Source organism: Panthera tigris, chromosome F2 (genome assembly GCF_018350195.1).
Source record: "Panthera tigris isolate Pti1 chromosome F2, P.tigris_Pti1_mat1.1, whole genome shotgun sequence".
NCBI lineage: Eukaryota > Metazoa > Chordata > Mammalia > Carnivora > Felidae > Panthera > Panthera tigris.
The window spans coordinates 4,974,426-5,000,288 of record NC_056676.1 but is presented as its reverse complement, the minus strand read 5'-3'; the positions used below and the strand labels follow the sequence as shown (position 1 = coordinate 5,000,288).

Here is a 25,863-nt window from a genome sequence, read left to right as displayed (position 1 = left end):
CCCCCGTTCATGCTGTGTCTCTCTCTGTCTCAAAAATAAATAAACGTTAAAAAAAAAAATTTAAAAAAAATAAAATTGTCTTGGTTCGCAATTGGCATAAAATTTCTCTATGGATATATAAAAATAACATTATTCACCTTCAAAATACTGCATAACTTAGGATTCTAAAAGCATACTGGAGACTAAAATAGAAAATCTAAACCAGCAGAAATGCATGGACTGTATGGAGCAAGCGATATTCCAGAGAGCACTTCTTGAGGCAGCAATGAGACACCTACTGCTCTCCTTTCAGTGGATGGCGCCTCTCCTGGGATTCCCTCTCTGTGCTCCCCTCTTTCTGTCTCCACTGTTGGGTGAATTGCTGATGCTGCCAAATGAGTTCCAAGATTAATTTATCTGAATGCATGTTTAGCCATGACATTCTAAATTTTTAAAAATTTCAAAGTAGACGTTTTCAACGGACATGCAAAAATACAAACCGAAAAGGCAACACAAATCCTGAACATGACAGAAGATCAAGAATTATTTGTAGGGGCGCCTGGGTGGCTCAGTCGGTTAAGCGTCTGACTTCCCCTCAGGTCATGATCTCATCATTTATGGATTCGAGCCCCACGTCAGGCTCTGTGCTGACAGCTCAGAGCTTGGAGCCTGCTTCAGATTCTGTGTCCCCCTCCCTCTGTCTCTGCCCCTCCCCTGCTTGCATTCTCTCTCTCAAAAAAACAAAAAAAAAAAATTAAAAACATTTTTTAAAAATTAAAAAACCATTAATTGTAAATATTTAAACTATTTTCAGTATCAGGGTTAGAGAGATTCTTTAAGATTCTGTACCAAGTCCAATGTGTGGGTATTTTCCCCGTACCACCAAAAATGGGGTGTTCTTTGTGTAAATACTCAAGTCACTTCTGAAACAGAAATGTTACTTGGAAACTGTCAGATCCTACGGGTTAAGGGCTCTGTCCCACAAGACTGCTCCTCCCCCCAATTTCAGATGTCAATCACAACTTGGAGTCCCTCTCCCTGTCCCAGAGATCAAGGGCTGGAACTGAAAGTTTCAACCCTCTAATCAAGTTGGTTCCCTTGGCAACCAGCTCCCCCAATTTAGGGGATTTCCAAAAGTCACCTCATGAACATAAACTCAGTGGTGGTTAAAAGGGATCTGTTACAAATACCAAGACAACAAAAACTCCAAAGTGATCTCAGAGACTGAGGACAAGAGACCAAATATTATAGCAAAAGATACTCCCATTGTTTTCTACTTAGGAAATTCCAAGGATTTTTGGACTCAGTACCAGAATTGGGGACAAAGACCAAATATGTGTTTATTGTAAGTCACAATAAGCATAGTCCACTCCCTGGTCTCCAGGGAGGGAAGAGGGGCTGGAGGTTGAATGCATCACCAATGGTCAATGACTTAATTATCTAAGCCTCCACATAAACCCAAAAGGTTGGGGTTTGAGGAGCTTTTAGCTTTATCAACAGGTGGAGGTTCAGGGTGAGTGGCAAGCTCAAAGAGGACACTCTTCCACTCTTCTCCATGTCTTGCCCTATGCATTTCTTCCATCTGGCAGTATACATCCTTTTGTAATAAACTGGCAATCTAGTACGTTAAATGCTTCCCTGAGTTTTATGAGCCACTCTAGCAAATTAATCAACCCTCAGTAGGCCACTGGAACTTCTGATCTATAGCCCAATTGGCCAGAAGCACAGGTAGCAATCTGGACTTGCAATTGGCATCTGACGTGTGTGGGCAGGTGGTCTTGTGGGACTGAGTCTTTAATCTGTGGGATCTGATGCTTCTCCAGGTGGACAGTGTCAGAAGTGACTTGGATTATAGGACACCCGGCTGATATTAGAGAACTATTTAATGGTGTGGGGCAAACACTCATACACACAAAAACAAACAAAAAGTCACCACAAATCCCAAATACGACATCCCAAATATTTAAAGCTATTTTCAAATAATTTTAGGATTAGAAAGAGCCTTCCATTTAAAACACCTACTGCTTAACTTTCCTTCATGTCACCTTCATAGGCTTGAAAAACTTCTAAAATAATGGGAATTTACTATCCAATGCACCCGACTTCCCTTATATAAAATAGCTCTTTGCCTCATAATATCTTTCCTGGTAATAGTTCTACAAGAGTTTTGATATTTTCCTATATATGGTTTTGCTATGTGTTCTCTGAGCAAACTGGGTATTATTTCTTGTTAAATTTGTTTGTGGTACACACACACAGTTTGGAAAAATCTGGATCCTTTTAAAGTGGATGTATTAATTGAAGTGAGGAGCAAAATGAAGGAATTCATGCAGAAATGATAAAAGGATTTTTGAAAGTTCACTATATTAATTATACTTTGTTAATATATAAGTATGTATTATATTAACAGTCTATGCTGTATTGTTGGATATGTGTCATTGTCTAAATATATACTAAGTAAGTTAACTATATGTTGTTATGCGTACTTATTTGTTTAAAGTGGAGACACTTTAGATCCGGATTCAGCCACCACATGCATAGGGAATGCAGAGCTTCGTTTCTATGGCTGCTTTCAAATATGTGCCATAGTTAACAGTAATGTCTTAAAAAGTAACTCAAATAACCTGATGGAGACATCCAAATTCCCGGTGGCAGAGTGTATTTCACATCAATTTTTTTATTGAAGTATAACTGACATACAGTATCCTATTAGCCTCTTATGTCCATCATGGTGATCCAGTATTTTTGTATTTTACAAATGATCCCCACATTGGTCTAGTTCCCAACTCTCACCATACAAACTTAGTCAATATTATTGACTATATTCCCTATGCTGTACAATATATCTCCAGGACTTATTTTATAACTGGAAATAAGTACCTTTTCATCCCCATCACCTACTTCATGCATTCCCCCAACCCGCCCTCCTCTCTGGCAACTGTCAGTTTGTTTCCTGTATCTATGAGTTGGTTTGTTTCATTTTGTTGGCTTGTTTTTAGATTTCACATACAAGTGAAATCATATGGTGTTTGTTTTTGTCTGACTCATTTTACTTAGCATAATACCTTCTAGGCCCATCCATGTTGTCACAAATAGCAAGATTTCATCCTTTTTTATGGTTAAATAAAAATTATATATATGTATATATAATATACACTATTTTATATATATGCATATTATATATATATATATATATATATATATATATATAATATATACCATAGTTTATTTATTCATCAGTGGCTTGCTTTCATATCTTGGCTGCTGTAAACAATGTTGCAATAAACATAGGGAGCATGTATCTCCTTGAATTGGTGTTTTTCTTTTCTTTGCATAAATACTCAAAAGCAGAATTGCTGGACTGCATGGTAGTTCAATTTTTAATTTTTTGAGGACCCTCCATACCGCTTTCCACAGTGGCTGCACCAATTTGCATCCCCACCCACAGTGTACAAGCATTCTCCTTTCTCTATATCCTCACTAACAATGGCTGTCTTTTTGATAACAGCTAATCTGACAGGTGTAACGTGGTACCTCATTGTGGTTTTGATTTGCACTTTTCTGATGATTAGTGATGCAGAGCATCTTTTCATGTGTTTGTTGGCCATCTGTATGTCTTCTTTGGAAAAAGGCCTATTCAGGTCTGCATTTTTTTTTAAGATTATTCATTTTTTTATTGTGAGGTTTTATATATTTTGGCTATTAACCCCTTATAAAATACATAATTTGCAAATATCTCTTCCCATTCAATAGGTTGCCTTATTTTTTTGACAGTTTCCTTTGCTGTACAAAAGCTTTTTGTGTGATGTAATCCCCCCCTCTTTTTTTTTGAGAGACAGGCCATGAGTGGGGGAGGGGCAGAGAGAGGAGACACAGAATCCAAATCATGCTCCAGGCTCTGAGCTGTCAGTGCAGAGCCTGACATGGGGCTCGAACTCGTGAACTGCAAGATCATGACCTGAGCTGAAGTCGGCCGCTTAACCGACTGAGCCACCACCCAGGCGCCCCCATCCCGTCTTTTTTTAGATTTTGTTAGTCTTGTCTGTGGAGACTGGTTCCTCCCCCTCACCCCAAGATATGTGTATATATTTATTTATACATTTATAAATATAGCTAAGACTGATGTCAAAGAGCTTACTGCCTATGTTTTCTTCTAGTTTTATGGTTTCAGGTCTTACATTCAAATCTAATACATTTTGAGTTTATTTTTGTATATAAGAGAGTGGTCCAATTTCATTCTTTTATATGTAACTCTCCAGATTTCTCAACATCATTTATTGAAGAAACTGTCTTTTCCCCATTTTATGTTCTTGCCTGCTCTGTCATAGATTGACTATATCTGCATGGGTTTGTTTCTGGGCTCTCTATTCCATTTCATACACCCATGTGTCTATTTTCATGTCAGTGCCATATTGTTTTGATTACCACAGCTTTGTTGTACAGTTTAAAACCAGGGCACATGATATCTCCAGTTTTGTTCATCTTTCCCAAGATTGCTTTGGCTATTCTGGGTCTTTTATGGTTCCATACAAATTTTAGGATCCTTTGTTCTACTTCTGTGGAAAATGCCATAGGGATTTTGATGGGGATTGCATTGAATCTTTAAATTTGCATAGTATGGACTTTTTAGTAATACTCTTTCAACCCATGAACACAACATCTTCTATTTGTGTGATCTTTCATTTTTCTCACCAATGTCTTACAGTTTTCAGAGTACTTGTCTTTCATCCCCTTGATTAAATTTATTCCCAGGTATTTTACTCTTTTTGGTGAAAATGTGAGTGGGACTTCTTTCTTAATTTCTCTTTCTGGCAGCTCATTATTGGTGTATGAAAACACAACTGATTTGTGTATGTTAATTTTGTATCCTGAGGCCTTACTACATTCTTTTACTCTAATAGTTTTTTTGGTGCAGCTTTAGGGTTTTCTATATATAGTCTCTGTCATTTACAAATAGTAGTTTTCTTTCTTCTTTCCTTATTTGGATATGTTTTACTTATTTTTCTTGCCTAATTGCCGTGGCTAGGTCTTCCAATATGTTGAATAAAAGTGGTGAGTGTGGGCATCCTTGTCTTGCTCCTGATGTTAGAAAAATAGCTTTCAGCCTTTTACTGTTGATTACAATGTTAGCTGTGGGCATGTCATATATGGTTTTTATTATGTTGAGGTACATTCCTTCTATGTCCATTTTGTTGAGAGTTTTATCATAGACATTGAATTTAGTCAAATAAATGCTTTTTCTGCCTGTGTTGAGATAATCATAGGATTTTTATCCTTTGTCTTGTTAATGGGGTGTACACATTGACTGATTTATGGATGTTGAACCATGCTTGCAACCCCGGAAAAAATCCCACTTGATTGTGGTGTAGGATCCTTTCAATGTTTTGTTGAATTTAGTTTGCTAATATTTTGTTTAGGATTTTGGCATCTATCTATATAAGGAACATTGGCTTATAAATTGTATGTGTGTGTGTGTGTGTGTGTGTGTGTGTGTGTGTGTGTGTGTGTGTGTGTGTGGTGTTTTGTCTGGTTTGGGATCAAGTTGGGTGCTGGCCTTGTAGAAGGAGTTTGGAAGCACTTCTTCCTCTTTAACATTTTGGAATAATTTGGGAGGATAGGTACTGGCTTTCTTTAAATGTTTGGTAGAATTCACCTACAAAACCACCCTGGACTTTTGTTTTTGGGGAGTTTTTAAATTACTGATTCAATTTCATTACTTATCATTGGTCTATGTAGATTTTCCACTTCTCCATGATTCAATCTTGAAAGGTTGTGTGTTTCTAGAAATTAATCCATTTCTTGTAGGTTTTCCAGTTTGTTGGCTTACAATTGTTATAATCCTTTGCATTTTTGTGGTACCAACTGTAACTTCTCTTTCTGATTTTATTTGGATCCTCTTTCCTTTTTTCTTGATGAGTCTGGCTAGAGGTGTATCAGTTTTGTTTATCTCTTCAAAGAACCAGCTTCTAGTTTCATTGATTTTTTCCTATTATATCTTTAGTCTCTGTTTCATTTATTTCTGCTCTGACACTTACCATTTCCTTCCTTGTAACCTTAGGTTTGCCTGTTCTTTTCTAATTCCTTTATGTGTCAAATTAGATTGTTTATTTTGGATTTTCTCTTTTTCAATTTTTTTAAAGCTTATTTATTTCTGAGAGAGATGGAGACAGAATGTGAGTGGGTTAGGGGCAGAGAGAGAGACACACACAGAATCTGAAGCAGGCTCCAGGCTCTGAGTTGTCAGCATAGAGCCCAATGCGAGGCTCGAACTCACGGACTGTGAGATCATGACCTGAGCTGGAGTCAGATGCTCAACTGAATGGTCATCCAGGTGCCCCTGGGATTTTGTTTCTTAAGGTAAGTCTATATCACTATGAACTACCCTCTTACAACTGCTTTTGCTATGTCCCATACATTTTGAAAAGTTATGTTCCATTTTTATTTGTCTCAAAAATTTTTTAAATTTCCTGTTCTCTTCATTGATCCACTAGTTGTTTAGTACTGTGTTTAGTATCGTGTGGCTTAGTGTCCATGTGTTTGTGTCTTTTCCAGTTTTCTTCATGTAACTGATTTCCAGTTTCATACCACTGTGGTCTGAAAAGATGCTTGATATGATTTCAATCTTGTATTTGCTGAGGCTTCTTTTGTGGCCTGATATGTGATCTATCCTCAAGAATGTTCCATGTACACTTCACAACAATGTATATTCTGCTGGTTTGGGATGGAATGTTCTGTACATATCAATTAAATCCATCTAGTCTAACGTGTTAAGGCCAATAGTTCCTTATTGGTTTTATATCTAGATGATTTACCCATTGATGTAAGTGGGAAACTGAAGTCCCCTACTATTTGTATGCTGTCAGTTTCTCCCCTTGTGTCTGTCTTATTTGTTTTATAGGTTTAGGCCTTCCTATTTTGGGTGCGTAAAATATTTACAAATGTTATATTCTCTTCGATTGACCCCTTTATCATTGCATAATGTCCTTCTTTGTCTTTTGTTACAGTCTTTGTTTTAAAGTCTATTTTGTCTGATATGAGTATTGCTACTCCAGCTTTCCCTTTATTACCATTTGCACGGAATACCTTTTTCCATCCTTCCACTTTGACTCTGTGCATGTCCTTACATGTGAAGTGAGTCTCTTGTAGGCAGTAGACTCGTTTTTCTATCCATTTAGCCACTCTATGTCTTTTGACTGGAATATTTGGTCCATTTACATTTAAAATAATCACTCACAGATATGTACCATTTTGTTAATTGTTTTTGTTAACTGCTGACATTTTGTTAACTATTTTGGGTTGTTTTGTGACATCAATTTTAATTTAAGAACACCTCATAACTGAGTTCTTTCTCTAAAGGTTGATAAAACACTTAATGTTTCCAGAAGAATATTATATTCAATTTAAAATTCACTCTTAAATTTACCTAAGTACCAACACAAGATTAGAGGGACATCAAGGTTACTCTTAAGGTTATTTTTAAATATATAGTGAAACTGTGGTTCGGCAAAGTCAGATGACTTACCCAAGGCCATACAACTCAGTGGGATATTCCATACAAAACCTCTGTTTACAAGTTTTGTTTAAGGAAAGATGCTTGACCTTAACATAGTACAAAATGTTACTAGTTTTGTTCTATGGTAATGAAGTAAAAGTACATGAGCCTGCTGCCGTATCTCTACCCACTTTGGCTAAGTTTTAGTAAGCAATTAACAAAACTCACAGCAATTATACACTAACATTTAAAATATGACTTGAATAACTTTATAAAACATTATTATGAGCAAACCATAGTACCATCTGTATAAACAAATGAGATTTTCTTGCAAGAGTTTTGTCTTCATCAAGGCTGAGTATGAATAAAGCCATGAGATGTCCCAAGACCCAAGGGAAGAAATTAGCAGCAATGTGAACTGGTTCTCTTTTTATTACTTAGGGAGGAGGGAAAAGTTTTACTCTTCTATTGATATAGCAGAATGGTTAAGAACAAAGTATTAAAGTTTTTCCTTCCATCCCAGGCATAAACATTAACTGAAAACACCTATGTTGCACGAGACAGCCTGTGCCCTGACCACCCAGAATTTATATTCTACCACAGGCATAAAAGAGGTCTACACTGAATGGTACTGGCTCCACACTAGTGCAAGTCTACATTTCACTGAGCTTCAGCTTTCCTACAAGTCTAATGAAATTAGTATTAGTTCCTCAGTTACATGGAGAGGTGCAGTTTTGATCATAAAAAGAGATAATGCATGAAAAGTGGATAATACAAAGTTAGAAACATGGTAAGCTAGCAATTAAGATGAGCTACTATTATAGATTTTCTTTTAAGGACCATCTTATGGGAAGGGTTCGTATTTTTTTTTTTCCCTCAACCAGGCTAGATGATCTTTTAAAACGACATTTTATATTTGATTTTCCTCTTTGTAATAACAGCATAGTGTTAAATCTGAAGTAGGCACCAAATAATCAGTGATTAGCTCACTGACCAACTGGCTTAATGAATGAGTGGCTATTATAGTAGTCAATATTTTGCTTTTCATCTTTGCACTCTTTTGAGACTTTTCATTGGTGAGTTTAATAGCCACATTGTGTACTAAAACATAATCTCTTCCAAAAAGATACTGTACTCCTTTAGTATCTAATTGACACAATATCTCTAAAAAGTAAAATTTTTAAAAATATAGAATGATGCAAAGATCACAGGCAATATGAAAAAAAAGATAAATTGGACTTCATCAAAATTTAAACTTTTGTACATCTAAAGACACTATCAACAAAATGAAAGGCAACCCACAGAATAGGAGAAAATATTTTCAAATTATATACCTGACAAAGGATTGATATTTGTGATACATAAATAACTATAACTCAACAACAACAACAAAAAGCAACCTGGTTAAAAATGGGCAAAGGGTTTGAACAGACATCTCTCCAAAGAAGACACACACACGGCCAATAAGCACATGAAAAGATGCTCATCATCACTAATCATTAGGGAGATGGAAATCAAAACCACATCCCAATTCACACTAAGATAGCTACCATAAAAAAATAAAAACAGCAACAAATGTTGAAAACGACATGGAGAAATAGGAATTGTTGTGCATTGCTGGGAGGGATGTAAAATGATGCAGATGCTGTAGAAAACTGTATGGCAGTTCCTTAGGTAAAGTTTTGTTGGGGAAAAAAAATTAAACACAGAATTACTATTACAATCCAATAATTCCACTTCTGAGAAAATAGAACTCAGAACTCACAGTAGAACTGTGGCTGGAAACAGGGACTCAAACAGACTTTTTTTTTTTTGTATATCCATGTTGAAATAGCATTTATCATAGTAGCCAAAGTGTAGAAATCACCCAAATATCTATCGATGGGTATACAAACTGTGGTGTGTGAGTGAGTAAATAAATAAATAAATAAATAAATTAATTAATTAATTAATTAATTAAATAAATAAATAAATGGATTCAGCCTTAAAGAGAAAGGCAATTCTGGTACACGCTAAACATGAATGAACCTTGGAAACATTATGCTCAGTGAAATAAGCCAAAAGGACAAATATTACATGATTCTACTTACATGAGGTATGTAGTCAAATTCACAGAGGAAAAAAAAAAAAAATAGAATGTTGGTCCCCAAGGTTTAGGGGAAGGGGGAATAAGGAGTTCTTGTTTTCCCATAAAATTCAGTTTGGGATGATGACAGATTTCGAGAGATGGACAGTAGTGATAGTTGCACAACACTATGAATGTACTTAATTGCACAGAACTGTACACGTAAAAATGGTTGAAACAGAAAACTTGTTATGTACATTTTACCGTAACTAAAAAATTAAAGTTAAAAATAAGACAAATGTCCAGAAAAATTCTTTTGAATATTAAAATAACAGTGATTAAAATAATGAAAATGAGTTCTTATGTAATATCAGTGTATTAATGATTATGGAGGAGTTCTAAAAATTTTTGACACAATTATCTGAATAGACTACTCATTTCTTTAAAAAATTCATTTCTTTAATTTCTAAATACTTTTAGCCATTTCAAAACACATTATTCTATATATTAAAGTAGAAATATTTCTTATGGCCATTCACTAACCTGTTTGCAATGTCTACGTACTTTTTCTGTTACAAAGGTCCTTCTTCTACTTAAACCAAATGTCTCACATTGCAATTTAATCTCATGTATTCTTTTTCAATGTCTAGTGGATTTGTTGTATTTGCTTTATTAAAGATGATTCAATATCCCCAATTAAAAAAGATGTGGCAATTCAGCTATCTGTAAGGAAGCAATTTTCATCTGAAATTTGCACAAACTTTCATTTCCTTCGCAGGGCAAGAGACAATGATTGGAACAGAGCCAAAGTGAATTCCTGAGACTGAAGCTTTTCCATCACGGACGGAGCTCTGGCTGCATTGCAGTCACGGTGGTTTAGGTAAATCCCTGTGATGTTACCAAAACAAGGACCATCTGCTCCCAGGCCACACTCCCATCCTGCTAGAGAGCTGTGTTTCTTGGCTGCATTTAATTAAGGCAGAGGCTTATTAGCTTTCTGTGACCAATCTGTTTTATGTTTAATTATAACTTGCTTTCTTAATGTGCTATGTACTTTAGGAATAAAAGATTAAGGATAGCAAAGTTGTGAAATTTAAATACACATATTTTTCTAACTTTTCCTTTTGGAATGCTCGATTGCAAAGTATGTATAATAGAAGCGATTCAGTACTTCCAGAACAGTTTCCTTCTGATCAAATATTTGCATTATCTGGAAACTAAAATAAATATTCAATGCAGAACTGGAGGTCAAGCCTTTTCCACTCTTATCTAATTCCTCATTCTCCCAAGTTAACTACGTTATGCTAAAACTGAAAAAAGAAAATGCATAAGGACATTAGTATCTTGTTTGGGTAATTTCATATTTTGATTCATGAACGGGAATAGAAAACACTTCACAAACCTATCTTTAAGCAAGGAGATAATTCTGTTAATACATGAGTTATCAGTATCTGTTTTCCTCAGTGAAAGTCATACCGACCTTCATTGTTTTTAATTCAATAAAAATTAACCTAAGAAATTAGAAATAACTAGCCAAAATTTGTGAAAAACGAGCTCGTAGTTCTGACGGACGTGGAACCGCATCTTTGTTGCCTGGCTTCAACTTTACCAAGTTTGTGCAGTATGCTGCATGGTGTTCGGTGCCTGTGGTTTGAACAGAACTTCGCACATTAGGGAGAGACAGACACACAGGCAGAGACTAGCTGGGACAGGGCTGGCCGCTCCCCAGCCTTGTCACCTTGGATGTCAGCTCTACTGCATGGTGCTACATCTGCAAGAAAGGACAGTTATTTTTGTCACACGTAGGGAAGTTACGTTGGCTACAGGCGGGGGACGGTTGGATCACAGAATTAACTGAGAACTACCACAACTTAATCTCCTGTCCATCCAGACACGGTGCAAGGCACTGGGGATCACAAAATACACAGGCGAGTCAGGGCACTCCTTACAGCTCCCCAGGAGGTTTCAAATCTGTGGTCCTGGGCCATGAGGCTTGCCCTGAGCTCACCTCTCCCCAGAAGTCCCTCATCTCCTATCCTAGGGCTTCCGCAGCCCACTGGGCTCCATGCTCTACCCTGCAAGTGCTTCTCCCTCAGGACATTTGCACTGCTGTTTCCTGGGCTAAGAGACTCGCCTGCAGATACTATCCTCACTTCACTCAGGGCTCTGCTCAAATACCACCTCTGCCCTCAGGCCTTCCAGGCAACAACTATGCTTTTGTAGACTTCTTGTTCCAACACAGGGTACCCCCGAGCCGGTCTGTTTATCTCCATAATACATATTCCTACCTGATGTACCATAAACCTGTTTGTTCACTGATTTATTGTTTGTCTCTCCCACAAGAATATGAGCTTCGTGAGGGCAGGGACTTTGTTTTGTTCGACGTTGTGTTCCCATGGATTGAGAACAGTGTCTGAAATGTAGAAGATAAGTAAATAATTGTTTGGGGAAATAAGTGCATGAATGAAGGCATAATTCCTGGGGGAGAGAGACAAATAGGTCAAAACTCTTGGAGCAACACTTCTGGGCGGGGGGCCAGAGAAAAGATGCCCCAGACAAGTGGTATCTGAGAGGGATCTTAAAGAGAGATGTGCCAGGCAGAAAAGGAGGAAAAAGAGCATTATATTGCAGGAGGGCAAACACAGGAAGGCACAGAGTTACGACACTATTAGGTTCAAGGAAAGGTGGAACATTAAGCTTCATACACCACGTGGTTTCAAGTGGAGAAATTACAACACTATTACAGCCGGCACCTAATTCAACACAGGAAGTCAGACTCCTGGCACACTCAGCTGGGTAATTTGAGTAGCGTTAACAGACTAGTCACAAAGGTGGATCAGGGTTTAAAGATACCAAAAAGGGCTCACGTCACTCCCCGGGAACCCCTTGCCAAGCCTAGGCCTGAAGTGGAAATAGAAGACAGGCCAGACCCAGAGAGGGCAATGAGGAGGGACACGACCCACCCTGGGATCTGCCAGAGGCCACGGAGGAAAGGTGTGCCTCGACCTCCCCTTCCCCCAGCCTCCTATCACCTTCAGGGCCTCCCACTAGCTGAATCTAACTGGAAGCCTAAGGTGGGAGGCTTTTGTTGATGTGGTCCATAGGGCAGGACAGAGAAAATTCCGAGGGACCATGAGAAGATACCCACCACAGGAGAACTCTCTGTAGTGGTAAAAACTCTTCATAGAGCACCTTGAGATGGATGGTGAAACACCAAATTTATGACCCGACAACCAAAAATGTTCATCATTTTATTTATTTATTTTTTTCATATATTTTTTTTAACGTTTATTTATTTTTGAGACAGAGAGAGACAGAGCATGAACGGGGGAGGGGCAGAGAGAGAGGGAGACACAGAATGGGAAGCAGGCTCCAGGCTCTGAGCCATCAGCCCAGAGCCTGACGCGGGGCTCGAACTCACGGACCGTGAGATCGTGACCTGAGCTGAAGTCGGATGCTTAACCGACTGAGCCACCCAGGCGCCCCGAATGTTCATCATTTTAGTACCTGCACAGGCAGCAATGAGAGAAGTTTGTTTTGCTTCAGAGGAGGAGGAGAGAATGTGAGGAGAGAGAAGGGCAAGGGAGAGAACTCTTGTGTCTGCCGTATACAACGTAGCTTCCCCCCAAGGACCACAGATCTTCAGCAGCCTGCATATTCCTGAGTAGATCCATGGTTTTTGTGATATTATCTTTGTGTGTGTGTGTGTGTGTGTGTGTGTGTGTGTGTGTATGTGAGATCTCATAAAGGAACTAGGTTTCACACATGGGACAACCCACCAGCCCTTGCAGAAACACAACTAAAGAGGCAGAACAGGCCCTCAAGTTCCCATAAATCTTTTAGGGCTATTAGTTTTCCACAGGCTACAAAATTGCCAAGGTTTGTCCAATTCTACCTAGATCTTTTGGTTCCAAAGAGTTGTAACTTTAGTTGTAGCTTACAATTATTAAGAAGTGTGGATTTTTTTTTTTTTCCTCCAAGCAATGGTCTAAATATGGAGGAATTTATGTAGGAGGTTGTCATGGTGGGTTTGTGGAAGGTGGGCAGAGTGTCCACTTAAAAGAGGTTGTAAAAATAGGTTAGGCAAGAAAGACAATGCCCCCACCTATGACAAAGCCTCTGAGAATGTTCTGGGCTCTTGGAAAAATGTATGGCTCTACACTTAGGCCATGAATATCATCCTTATTAAATCACTCGGGGCCCGAGTTCACATATACTTAGTCCTTAAAATGTTTCACTTAACATCCGCCCTTTGTTCAACTGCCACTAATCACTTCCCCTGTGCATTTTCTGAGGGGTTTTTCTTTCACTCCTTGGGTTTCTTTTAGATAGAGGTCGTAATTTCTCTTTTCTCCCCCATGCAATGTAACACTGTGGTTCCTCTAGAGCTCCTGTCTTTCATCCACACTCCTTACCATCTGGTATTTTCATGAATTAATCATTCTAACCAGCAAATGATGGTTTCACCTTACTAGTACGGAAGGAAATTTAAAGTCCCTGTTATGTTATATTGGAAGACAGAAAGGTGATGTCCTTAAACACTAAATGACATTTCTTCCCTTTAGGAAAAAAAATATTTCAGGAAAACAAATGCTGACCGAACATGGTAAATTTGAGCATTCGGAAAAGGCCAGAGCTCTCATAATACCATCAACATAACCCAAAGTCACTGTATATAAGCACCTACTGTCCCACATGCTTATCTGAAAAGGCATGACTTCAAAGGAATGTCGAAATTTAAAAGACCATTGTCCTTGGTAGAGACACTAATTTCCTAGAATTCAATGGTCCCGTTTCCTGTAATTTTCATCTTTGGGAAAACCATGGTTTCCGTGAGATGTGACATTTATTAATGACACTGTTTTTAAAAGTTGTTTGAAAGTCATCTAACATGAGCCATTTTCTAACACATACACACGAATAAAGTTATATATTGAGCCGCAGATAAAATCCATCCACACTCTTACATTTATCAACTCAAAAATGAGTAAACAGGTAAAACATACTTTCATGTACTTTAATGTACCCTATGGCTATAAGCATAAGTTATTTTAATAGACTGATCTACCATCGATTTTTAAAAATTTTGATAGAGCCGGCTACAACCTTGCTGAACTTTGCTTCGTGGTGCAGTGCAGAAGCACCGAAGAAAATCCCTACGTACAAAGCTTTCCCCGTGGCATACGCGCCACGCTCACACCCAAATGGTATTATTGTTTGGAATACACGCTCTTGGATTGCTTGAACCACTCAACTGCTTCTTAGTAGTTTACAAAACAGAAAAAGAATTAAGGACTCTAATGTGATATTAAAGGTTAGGTCAGAAATGTTAAATACAGGAAACTGCTATTCAAACAACATGCATTTTGCATGTGAGAATCCAGAATAATGGTTACTAGGTTCTTTATTCTCATTCCGTCTAAAATTCTAAAAAATGCAAAACATCAGGTAGCTTATTCAATGCCAGCGTACCTCAAAAGTTATGAATTCGTACTTTAATAATGGACTGTAACTGTTGCTCCAAGGGTGATTCTCAAAACACCCGCATCAGGATTATCTAAGATGTGAATCAAAAACGCCATTTCCCGAATGTGCCACAAGACACTTGAGTACTCCTGAAGCCCACAGCGTGGGCTCTACTGCCGTGGGAAAAGAGGTCTCCTTAACGTCTGCATATCTGGCCTTGATAACCTGCCTCAAGGAACAGGTGGCACCCCTTTCAGTCTCGTAAGATACGGTTCAAAACAGAAAGAGAACAAAAACAGGAGATGTTCTTTGATCTTTACATCTTGCTCTAGAGTTTCTGTGTGCTTGAAACTTTGTTCTATTTTTGTTACAACACAGACCCGTTCTTCCCTCAGTGCTCTGGACTAAGGAAGTCGGAGTTGTGATTTAGTGCTACTGTTGGTATCAAGGAGGGCCGAGTGTCTCCTCGCCAGGGGCAAGGCAGCCTTTACCAAGCTCGGCTGTGGGTTTACTTAACAAGCCGATTATGTGGCTCTCGTCATGTGCTAGCCAATGTTCTGAGTGCTTTACCAGTAGTGTTGACTTACACAAACCTCTAGATAAGCCTATCAGGTAGGTGTTACTGTTATCCCCGTGACCCATTATGAATGAACGCTTTTTTTTTTGTCACCCCTCTTGAGAGCCTCGTGTCTCAAGTTCTCGGAACTTTGAAACGCACCACCAAAAAACAAAACACAACAAAAAACTTTGCGAAAGTAGAAAATGGAGAAATTGGTGCCTAAAATGTATTTCCTTGAAGTGTTCCTGGGCATGGAAAATCAGACTACTGAAAAGTTCTTCTGCTGGGGGTCCTACTTAGAGCTCTGGTATAAATTTGGGACATACCAAAGGGAAAGAGATGTCACCCCTGAAACTCCGGGCGCTGCCGGAGACCTTGCCCCTCCAAACACTTAGGTGGAAGTCCCCTCCTCCCTACGGCCTGGCCAAGCTGCATTCAAGGAGGCTCCCAGTCCCCTCTGCAGCCCCAATGACAGGCAAACATCAGCTAAGGCAATACGTTAATCTTTAATAAAAGAGCCAATATTTTGCAATGTGGTCATCCACAGAAGCTGCGCTTCACGTTTACAATGGTAAACTACAATCACGGTGTTAAACATTTCTCTAAATTGTTCCGAGGCATGAGAACCGGACTTCAAACTGGCAAAGGGAGAACAGGGCACAACTCACGTCAAAGTCCCTCTCAGGAGGACACAGCTTCAAGCAGCCAAACTTGTGGTGTCTGTCCACTCCAGGTGGATCTGGAAGGGCGTATCTGAAAATTAAACGTGTGTCAGACTTTTTCTTTTAACTCCCTGTAATCTCCACATTTCATAGAGAAGGGGAGGACTATGGAAAGGAATCAACATCTCCTAATGGTCGATTATATGATGCATTCACCTCCTTTTTTAGTGACTCGGGCAATTAAAAAAGAGCAGTCAGTAGAGTTTCTCATATCAGCTAATACATATTACATTTTAAGTGATGTGACATTGTTTATGATCCCCAAATGATAAAACATCGGGCCTAAAATTAATTTTTCTAGGTGTATTAGTCAGGATTCTCTAGAAAAAAAGAACCAATAAAAACATATGCATGTATCTCTCTCTACACACACACACACACACATACACAGTCTTTAACATATCTACAAACATGTCTGTTTGTCTGCCTGCCTATTTATCTATCAGAAGAGGGAGAGAGATTTATTTTTTTGTATAAAATCTTGGGTTTTTATTTTTTTTCATTTTTTTTTTATATGAGATTTGTCAAATTAGTTTCCATACAACACCCAGTGCTCATCCCAAAAGATGCCCTCTTCAATGCCCATCACCTACCCTCCCCTCCCTCCCACCCCCCATCAACCCTCAGTTTGTTTTCAGTTTTTAAGAGTCTCTTATGCTTTGGCTCTCTCTCCCACTCTAACCTCTTTTTTTTTTTTTCCTTCCCCTCCCCCATGGGTTTCTGTTAAGTTTCTCAGGATCCACATAAGAGTGAAAACATATGGTATCTGTCTTTCTCTGTATGGCTTATTTCACTTAGCATCACACTCTCCAGTTCCATCCACGTTGCTACAAAGGGCCAGATTTCATTCTTCCTCATTGCCACGTAGTACTCCATTGTGTATATAAGCCACAATTTCTTTATCCATTCATCAATTGATGGACATTTAGGCTCAACAATTTGGCTATTGTTGAGAGTCCTGCTATAAACATTGGGGTACGAGTGCCCCTATGCATCAGTACTCCTGTATCCCTTGGGTAAATTCCTAGCAGTACTACTGCTGGGTCATAGGGTAGGTCTATTTTTACTTTTTTGAGGAACCTCCACACTGTTTTCCAGAGTGGCTGCACCAGTTTGCATTCCTACCAACAGTGCAAGAGGGTTTCCATCTGTCCACATCCTCACCAGCATCTATAGTTCCCTGATTTGTTCATTTTAGCCACTGTGACCCATGTGAGGTCGTATCTCAGTGTGGCTTTGATTTGTATTTCCCTGATGAGGAGCGATGTTGAGCCTCTTTCCATGTGCCTGTTGGCCATCTGGATGTCTTCTTCAGAGAAGTGTCTATTCATGTTTCCTGCCCATTTCTTCACTGGATTATTTGTTTTTCGGGTGTGGAGTTTGGTGAGCTCTTTATAGATTTTGGATACTAGCCCTTTGTCCGATTTGTCATTTGCAAATATCTTTTCCCATTCTGTTGGTTGCCTTTTAGTTTTGTCGATTGTTTCCTTTGCTGTGCAGAAGGAAGAGATTTATTTTAAAGAATCGGTCAAGTGATTGTGGGAACCAGTTAATCCAAACTCAGCAGGGTGGGCTGTCAGACAGGAGATGAGGAGAAAATTGATATTGCAGTGCAAGTCCAAAGGCAGTCTGGAGCACAGTTCCCTCTTTCTCAGAGGGCCTCAATCATTTTTCTCGTAAGACCTTCAACTGATTGGATAAGGCCCGCCCACAGGATGAAAGATAATCTACTTTACTCCAAGTCTACTGATTTAAATGTTAATCTCATCTAAACTATACCTTCACAGCAATACCTAGACTGGTATCTGACCAAATATCTAGGTACAATCAAGTTGCCACATAAAATTAACTATCACAGTAGGAAAATGATCAATGTTGTGTTGATGGGTACTTCGATTTTTAAACAGAATTTTGGAACTAGAAAGGTTTTTAAAGATGAAACATCTTAAAGTCAGAGATGTGTAAAGGATGGCCCCCACATCACGGTTGAGAACTATCAGAGTTCACTGCTGCACCCCCAGAACAAAAAGCACCCCTGGCACTTAGGAGTGAATTCGCTCTATTCTAACACACACAGCACTGCCGTGTGTCAGGCATTGTTTTTCTCAAACATTACCATCAAGTCCTCGAACCTATCTTGGGAAGCGGGTACTCTATTATTTCCATTTTACAGACACGGAAACAGAGTCATGGAGATACAGCTCACGCTGCTGATGGAGCCGAGCTCACGCTCAAGCTCAGCCAGGGTGACTCCTCATCCATTTGTTGGCAAGCAAGGCTTCTGGCAGTTTTGTTATTTCTCTGAGTTCTGGGAGACCACAGCCCCCAGTTCTCCCCCCTGAAGTCTCTCTATTGGCCCTGCAGTCCCACTCAGAATTCTTCACCATCCTTCACACTGCCTGGGATGGGCAATGGGGTAGGGCCAGGAAAACTTATTTTACAATCGTACAGCCTTTCCTGCAGAAGTGCTCTAGCGTTATTTTCAGAATCTGACATTTGATGCATATTTTGCATTTCTTACTCTTTTCAGTTTTCTGCAAAAAGTAGATAATAGTAAAAGTTGTTCCTATCATCCTATGTTATTTGCAAGACCTGTAAGTAATTCAACTCCAAATTCACAGCTGTGTGAAAAAAGAAATTATTTCACCATGTTTATTTAATTCTAAGTGCAAAATGGGAAATATTTCTTCTCTTCCTCCTCATGCCTTCCCCACTGAATTAGGGTCCCAAAGTCAACTCCTAATCTGCGTTTATACTGGTGTTTTCACAGGCCAGAATGGGCAACCAGAAATCCTTACAGAATGAGATCCTACAGGACTCATAATGCACAGGGCTTTATCTCAGAGGTAACTCACCAGGCATGCCTAGAACTCAGATTAAGACTCTAACAAGAAGATGATATGGAGACCACTTCAAATAGTTTGCCTTGTGCCCAAGGTGGGAGAAAGATGGAATGTCTCTGGGCTCCATTCGGAGGCAAAGGTGAACGTGGATTTGAGAAGGCAGACCTTGTTACTCAAATATCCCTTGACCTGGGTACACTTGTTTCATATAACTTGACAGAAGAGAAAGTGATACGCCATGCTCCCTTCGGAGGAAATTGTGTGAAAGTGCTAAATAGTTAAATAGTAAAACAAAACATAAAAACAAATCTCTCAGTTCCTGCAGACACAGATGTATTGGCACTAATCAGGAAGCACATATGGATCTGTCTTAGAACACTGTTTTCACAGTTTGATCCTGTGAGCTTATTAGAAATGCAAATTAATGTGCCCCATTCATATCTACTAAATCAGAATCTCTGGAAAGAGAATGAACCAATTTAGAATTTTAACAAGTTTTCTATGTGATTCTTGGGCACATTAGAGTTTGAGAGCTACTGCCTCAGCAAATATTTTTAAAAAATGTTTATTTGTCTTGGGGGGGGGTGGAGAGAGAGAGAGAGAGAGAGAGAGAGAGAGAGAGAGAGAGAGAGAGAGAGACAGACAGACAGGGACAGGGAGAGGGAGAGAAAGAACATGCATGAGCTGGTGAAGGGCAGAGAGAGAGAGAAAGAGAGAGAGAGGGAGAGGGAGAGAGAGAATCCCAAGCAGGCTCCACGCTCAGTGTGGAGCCCAACGTGGGGCTCAATCCCATGACACGAGACCACGACCTGACCGGATACCAAGAGTTGGATGCTCAACCAACTGAGCCACCTACGCTCCCCACGAATATTTTTTGCTATACCTCAACCTCAATCTAGAGGTGACACTTACCCCTTTCCCACCCACAGAAAGCATGGTATAAATTCATCCCGTCAGCACAATCCAAGCAAAATACAGGAGTTAAAGCCTGCTTGAGAGACAGCATAGTGTAGTGCAGTGGTTCTCAAAGAGTAGGTTTTGTTGCATTGAAGATTTGTAGCAATCTTCAGGCAGACAGCCAGTGTGCATGAGGCACTGCTCTGGCTCTCAGGATAGATCAGGGGATAGGTCGGCGAGGGAGAGAAAGAACAAAGCACCTGCTTCGCTTCAGGGAGCTCACTCCCAGGGCAGGGCAACACTTGAGAATGCATAAATGGCACAACTTCTCATGGAAAGGAGTGCTACAAAGAAAATAAAACAGGTGCATTGGCTACACAGCACAGCAATGGGGGAGGGGGCAAGAGGGAAAACTCTGAGAAGTCAACTTTTCAGACGAGAAATAAGAGATAGCAAATGAGAGATAGTAAAATGTAAACTGCACAGCATGTGTTATGTTATATATCTATAAGAATTGTGATGAGTAAGATTCAAGAAAGCATGTAACCACATCTAGAAAAGGCTTTCGGATGATATGAAACCAAAATCAGGTATTTGACTGACCCTACTTTGGAAGCATTAGGTATTCTTAGAGATCAAAGGGAATTTATTACCAGAAATTGAAATACAGAGCAGTTAGAGGTGCAGCAACAGAATGACAAGTGACCACTTGAGGCTCAGCTACAAGGAAGCCCAGGCATTTGGTGCAGAACAGCATGAAGCAAAAACTGGGAAGAGGGTCAACAGAACTCACACAACAAGAAGGCAAATCTGCAACAGATAAACCCAGCTTGATGAAATTTGTACTAGTTCTAAATGAAGAAATATTGAAAGCTAATTTAGAAACACCAATTTAAGAACATTAATGTATGTTCTGCAAAATTTGTTGCATAAAATTACGCATACTTGAACTGTAAACTACACAATTCTCATTCTGTAGTAGTCCTTCCATTAAATCCTTTTTATAGTCCATATTTATCAAGTCCCAGGTTGAACAACCTATATAATTTAATTATAATTATAATTTTATTACAAATAATAAAAATGATATGACCTTGAGAGCTCACAGAGATTGGAAGTTGGGAAGAGAAAGTGGGAAGTGACTGCCATCCTTTTACAGAGTGGAAAATTGAGAGGCTGTTTATGCTGGATAGAGCAGGAAACATAGGCTTACATAGATTTTTCTAAAGATAGAAGATATAGAAACAATAAATTCACAGGAATAAAATAGAAGAGAAGTAATAGTGAAGGGAACAATTTCCATATCCATTATTGGAAGAGGATGATGAAGTGTAGATTAGATGATAATCAATCAATCAATCAATAAATGGCAGTTCATGCATAATTTTAGAATAAGGAAATAGGCACTACCAAAATTTTAAAGGGAATGGTTAGAAGTAGTGTCCCATGGGAAGAGTGGGTCAGGGGTAAGGAAGGATGGGTGAAGGGACTGTTGACTTTAAGTTCTACAGGACGATTCGGTTTTTATTAACCATGAGACACCTCACTTCGATACAATTTAAATACGGAAATTAAAAAAAAAACTTTCCAGACATCGTTGTACATAAATATGTGGACCAGTGGGCCTTGTCAGTGAATTCTAAGTGCACACTGTTCTCATGCTTAGAAGCTCACAGCAGGACGCAATAAATAGCCTTTGTGGCACCGATGACCAGTGTGCTGCCTGAGGACAGCCAGCATCAGAATCACCTGGGGCACGTGTCACACAGTAAAATCCCTGAGCTCAACTCAGAACCACTGACTCTGAACCTAAGAGACAGGAGGACGGTGACAAACAGCATTTTTCACACAAGAGGCTTTTGTGGATACGAATGTCATAAGACTAAGTCTTTACAGTATTTTAAGCACTAGATTCTACGAAAATCCGAGGTGACAAGACAAACGATACTTCTGAAATTGAATGCAGGGGCTAGAGTTAATGTCGGAACCCACAGCTACTACATACCTGAAATGTGAGCTACCAGAACCCCTGCCTCGGTAGGAAAGTGAGGAGCACAGCACTTTGCACCATGCTGACAGTGATAGGGAGAAGGAGCAGCAGTTAAGGTCAAGAGATGACAAACAACAGAAATGAACTACTGGGGCCTCATCAAGATAAGCCAGCTTCTGCACAGTGAAGGAGACAATCAGCAAAACTAAAAGGCAACCGATGGAATGGGAGAAGAGAATTGCAAAGGACATATCAGATAAAGGGTTAGTATCCAAAATCTACTAAAGAACTTACCAGACTCAACACCCAAAAAAAAACTTTTGTGAAGAAATGGGCAGAGGACATGGATAGACACTTTTTGAAAGAAGACATCCAGATGGCTTACAGACTCATGGAAAGATGCTCAACATCACTCATCATCAGGGAAATACACATCAAAACCACAATGAGTTCGCACCTCACACCTGTCAGAATGTCTCATGTTAACCTCTCAGGCAACAACAGATGTTGGCGAGGATGTGGAGAGAGAGATGTCTTTTGCACTGCTGGTGGGAATGCAAACTGGTGCAATCACTCTGGAGAACGGTATGGACGTTCCTCAAAAAATTAAAAATAGAGCTATCCTACAACCTAGCAATTGTACCACTATTTATCCACAAAAAAATGCTGATTTGAAGAGACACATCCATGCCCAATGTTTATAGCAGCACTATCAACAACAGCCAAAGTATGAAAGAGCCTGAACGTCCATCAATGGATGAATGGATAAAGAAGATGTGGTGTATATACATACAATGGAGTATCACTCAGAGATAAAAAAGAATGAAATCTTGCCATCTGCAACAATGTGGATGGAACCAGAGTATATTATGCTAAGTGAAGTCAGTCAGAGAAAGATACATATATGATTTCATGCATATGTGGAATTTAAGAAACAAAACAGATGAACACAGGGGAAGGGAAGGAGAAATTAGATAAAAATGGAAAGGGAGACAAACCATAAGAGACTTAAATACAGAGAACAAACTGGGTTGCTGGAGGCATGCTGGGTGGGAGGATGGGCTAAGGGGGTAAAGGGCAGTAAGGAGGGCACTTGTCGGGATGAGCCCTGGGGGTTTATATGTAAATGATGGATCACTAAATTCTGTTCCTGAAACCATTATTACACTATATATTAACTTGGATTTAAATAAAATTTAAAGAGAGAGAGAGAGAGAGAGAGAGAGAGAGAGAGATGACAGAACCTGCACCAGGCTTGCAGCAGGTGGGCATCAGAGGCATCCATCCCAGGACACTGCCAAGCGAAGGTGTGCATTTGAAATGAAGTAGGACCTTTAGTCATTGAATTGGTGAGACCTGGGGGCTAAGGACTATTTCTCCTAACACAATTATTTATTCACAGTCTTTGAATACTCCTTGCTGGGGCTGGTGTTGCCTGAGAAAGAAAATAATGATGGAAGGAGAAGGACGGGGAGGAGAAGATTGTCAGTGTTTTCCTTGAGATCAATATACAGAAAATACTTTAAATCAACATACATATTTTTAGCAAGACTTACTAAGCACAGTTTGTGGTTCACTTGTAACATTTGTTGACCCTGTAATATGTGTCTGACATTGCGGTATGGAAGGTGAGGAAGAGAAAATGCTTGCCCTCAAAGCTACAATTCAGTTAGAGGAGCAAACCGGTAGACAATTATGAAAGTGATGGAGGTGGTCTGACTCTCCCTGGAAAAGTTAGAAATGGTAGTGCACTTTGAATGGAAAGTCAAAGATCTAACAGATCCACTGGCAGGCTGCAGCTATGAGCACTCTGACGGAACTAGAGAGACTGTGGTGATAGATGACCATGGAGGGGAAGCCTGTGGCTGTGGCCGTTCTCATTGAGGCTGCTCACTAGAATCGTCTTTTCAAAAACAATTAAAAAAGACTTTAAAAAATAGTAAGTGGTCAGTGAAAATGAGGAAGTAGGCAATTGTAAGCACTCATCCATCCACAGAAGCATTAAAAAAAAAAAACAACAAATCAAAGGGCAACGATCAGAGCTACCTTTGCTCTGAAAAACAGCCATTACTAAATGCTGAATAAAGGTAAAAACTGAAAAATGGTAGAAAAGCTTCATGGCATTTTTACTTGCCCTTGCCACACCCCCTCCCCAGCTCAGGGGTGGTCTTGAAGAAGGCCACCCACATTCCCAGTGTGGGACTCTGGTCTCTGGCTCTGGAAGGAGCAGAGCAGAACTTATTTGCAAAGAATTGGGTCTCTATGTTTTAATCTGTCTGAGGCTATCTGAAGGATGGACAGGAAGCATTTGTTTTTGTTTCAACTCAGAGCTCAGACTGGAAAAGCAGTAGGTATTCCTCAAATCATTCTAAAATGAACTAGCAGCCTGTAGTCACCTGGACAAAAGATTACAGTTGAGGTGTATGACAGAGCGCCAAAAACTTAAAGGGAAAGCTGGAAAGAGAGTGTCTTTAGGAAACAAGGGCATGCAAAATCTTCCATGTACATTATGGAATTTAGAGGGCTATGCATACAGCCAAGACAGGATATATATTCACAGAAGGAGAGAGAAAGCCTTAAGCTTTCACTTCGGGCTGATTTCTGGGCTTAGTGAATGCAGGAAGAACATGGAGACAATACTCTAAATGGGCTGGCTAAATACTGATGGAGTGCACTAGCAAACAGCCAAACTGCAAAGACTGGGAGAGGAGTGTGTGTGTGTGCGTGTGTTGTGTGCTTGGCATTTTTGTTTCTTCTTCTTCTTCTTGTTCTTCTCCTTTTTTTCCCCTTAGTTCATGGTGTTCAAGGAAATTACTCTCAAAACACTAGCTGAATACAACCTAAAGGAAAAGAGGCTTCAGAGACCACACATGACAAAGAACACACACTTTACAAAAATACTTTAGAAGGGTCACTAAACAAAAACATCCCACAGCACACAACAAAAACAAATGCTGAGGAAGGGGAAAAATCTGATTTCCAGTTTTACTACATTATACTATTCAAAATGTCCAGTTTTCAATAAGAAATTATGAAGCATACAAAGAAACAGGAAAGCATGGCCCTTCACAGAAGTAACAGAAACTGCCTGAGGAAATACAGATTTGGACTTATTAAACAATGACTTTAAATCAACTGCCTTAATTATGCAAAAAAATCCAGCGTAGTCAGGACAATTATGTATAAACAAACAGAGAATAGCAGTAAAGACATAGACATTATAAAAAGGAACCAAATAGAAATTCTGGAATTGAAAAGTACAATAGTTGAAACGAAAGTGAAATTAAAGAAAACCTAAATAAATGGAAAGACATCCAATGTTCATGGATTGGAAGACTTAATATAATTAAGATGGCAATCTACAGATTCAATAAAATCCCTATCAAAATACCACTGTTTTTTTAAAATTTCTGCAAAGGTTGAAAGCTTTTCCTCAAAACTTATATGGATTGTGAAGAGCTGTGAATAGCCAAACAATGTTAGAAAAGAAAAACAAAGCCGGAGGACTCATACTTCCCAATTTCAAAACTTATTATAAAGATACAGTAATCAAAGTAGTGTGTACTGGCATGAGGAAAGACATACAGACCAATGAAACAGAACAGAGAGTTGATAAATAAACCTATGTGTCTATGGATAGTTGATTTTCAACAATGGTGTCAAAACCATTCAATGCAGGAAAAAGTCTTTTCAACAAATGGGGCTGGGACAACTGGATATCCATATGCAAAAGAATGAAGTTGTACCCCCTACCTCACACCATAGGCAAAAATTAACTCAAAAAACTGGAACCATAAAACCGTTAGAAGGAAACTGAGAGGTAAAAGTCTTCATGACTTTTATTTGGCAA

At 39.3% G+C, this 25,863-nt stretch overlaps 1 long non-coding RNA gene across 1 annotated transcript in view; it reads right to left on the bottom strand.

The window, feature by feature from the left end:
* Nucleotides 1–16,048: 16,048 nt before the first annotated feature.
* Nucleotides 16,049–25,863, bottom strand: part of LOC122234910 — a 34,448-nt gene continuing 24,633 nt past the window's right edge. Inside the window, exon 2 of the long non-coding RNA XR_006212868.1 lies at nucleotides 16,049–16,314. This is a non-coding gene — a long non-coding RNA (uncharacterized LOC122234910). The remainder of the gene's footprint in view (nucleotides 16,315–25,863) is intronic.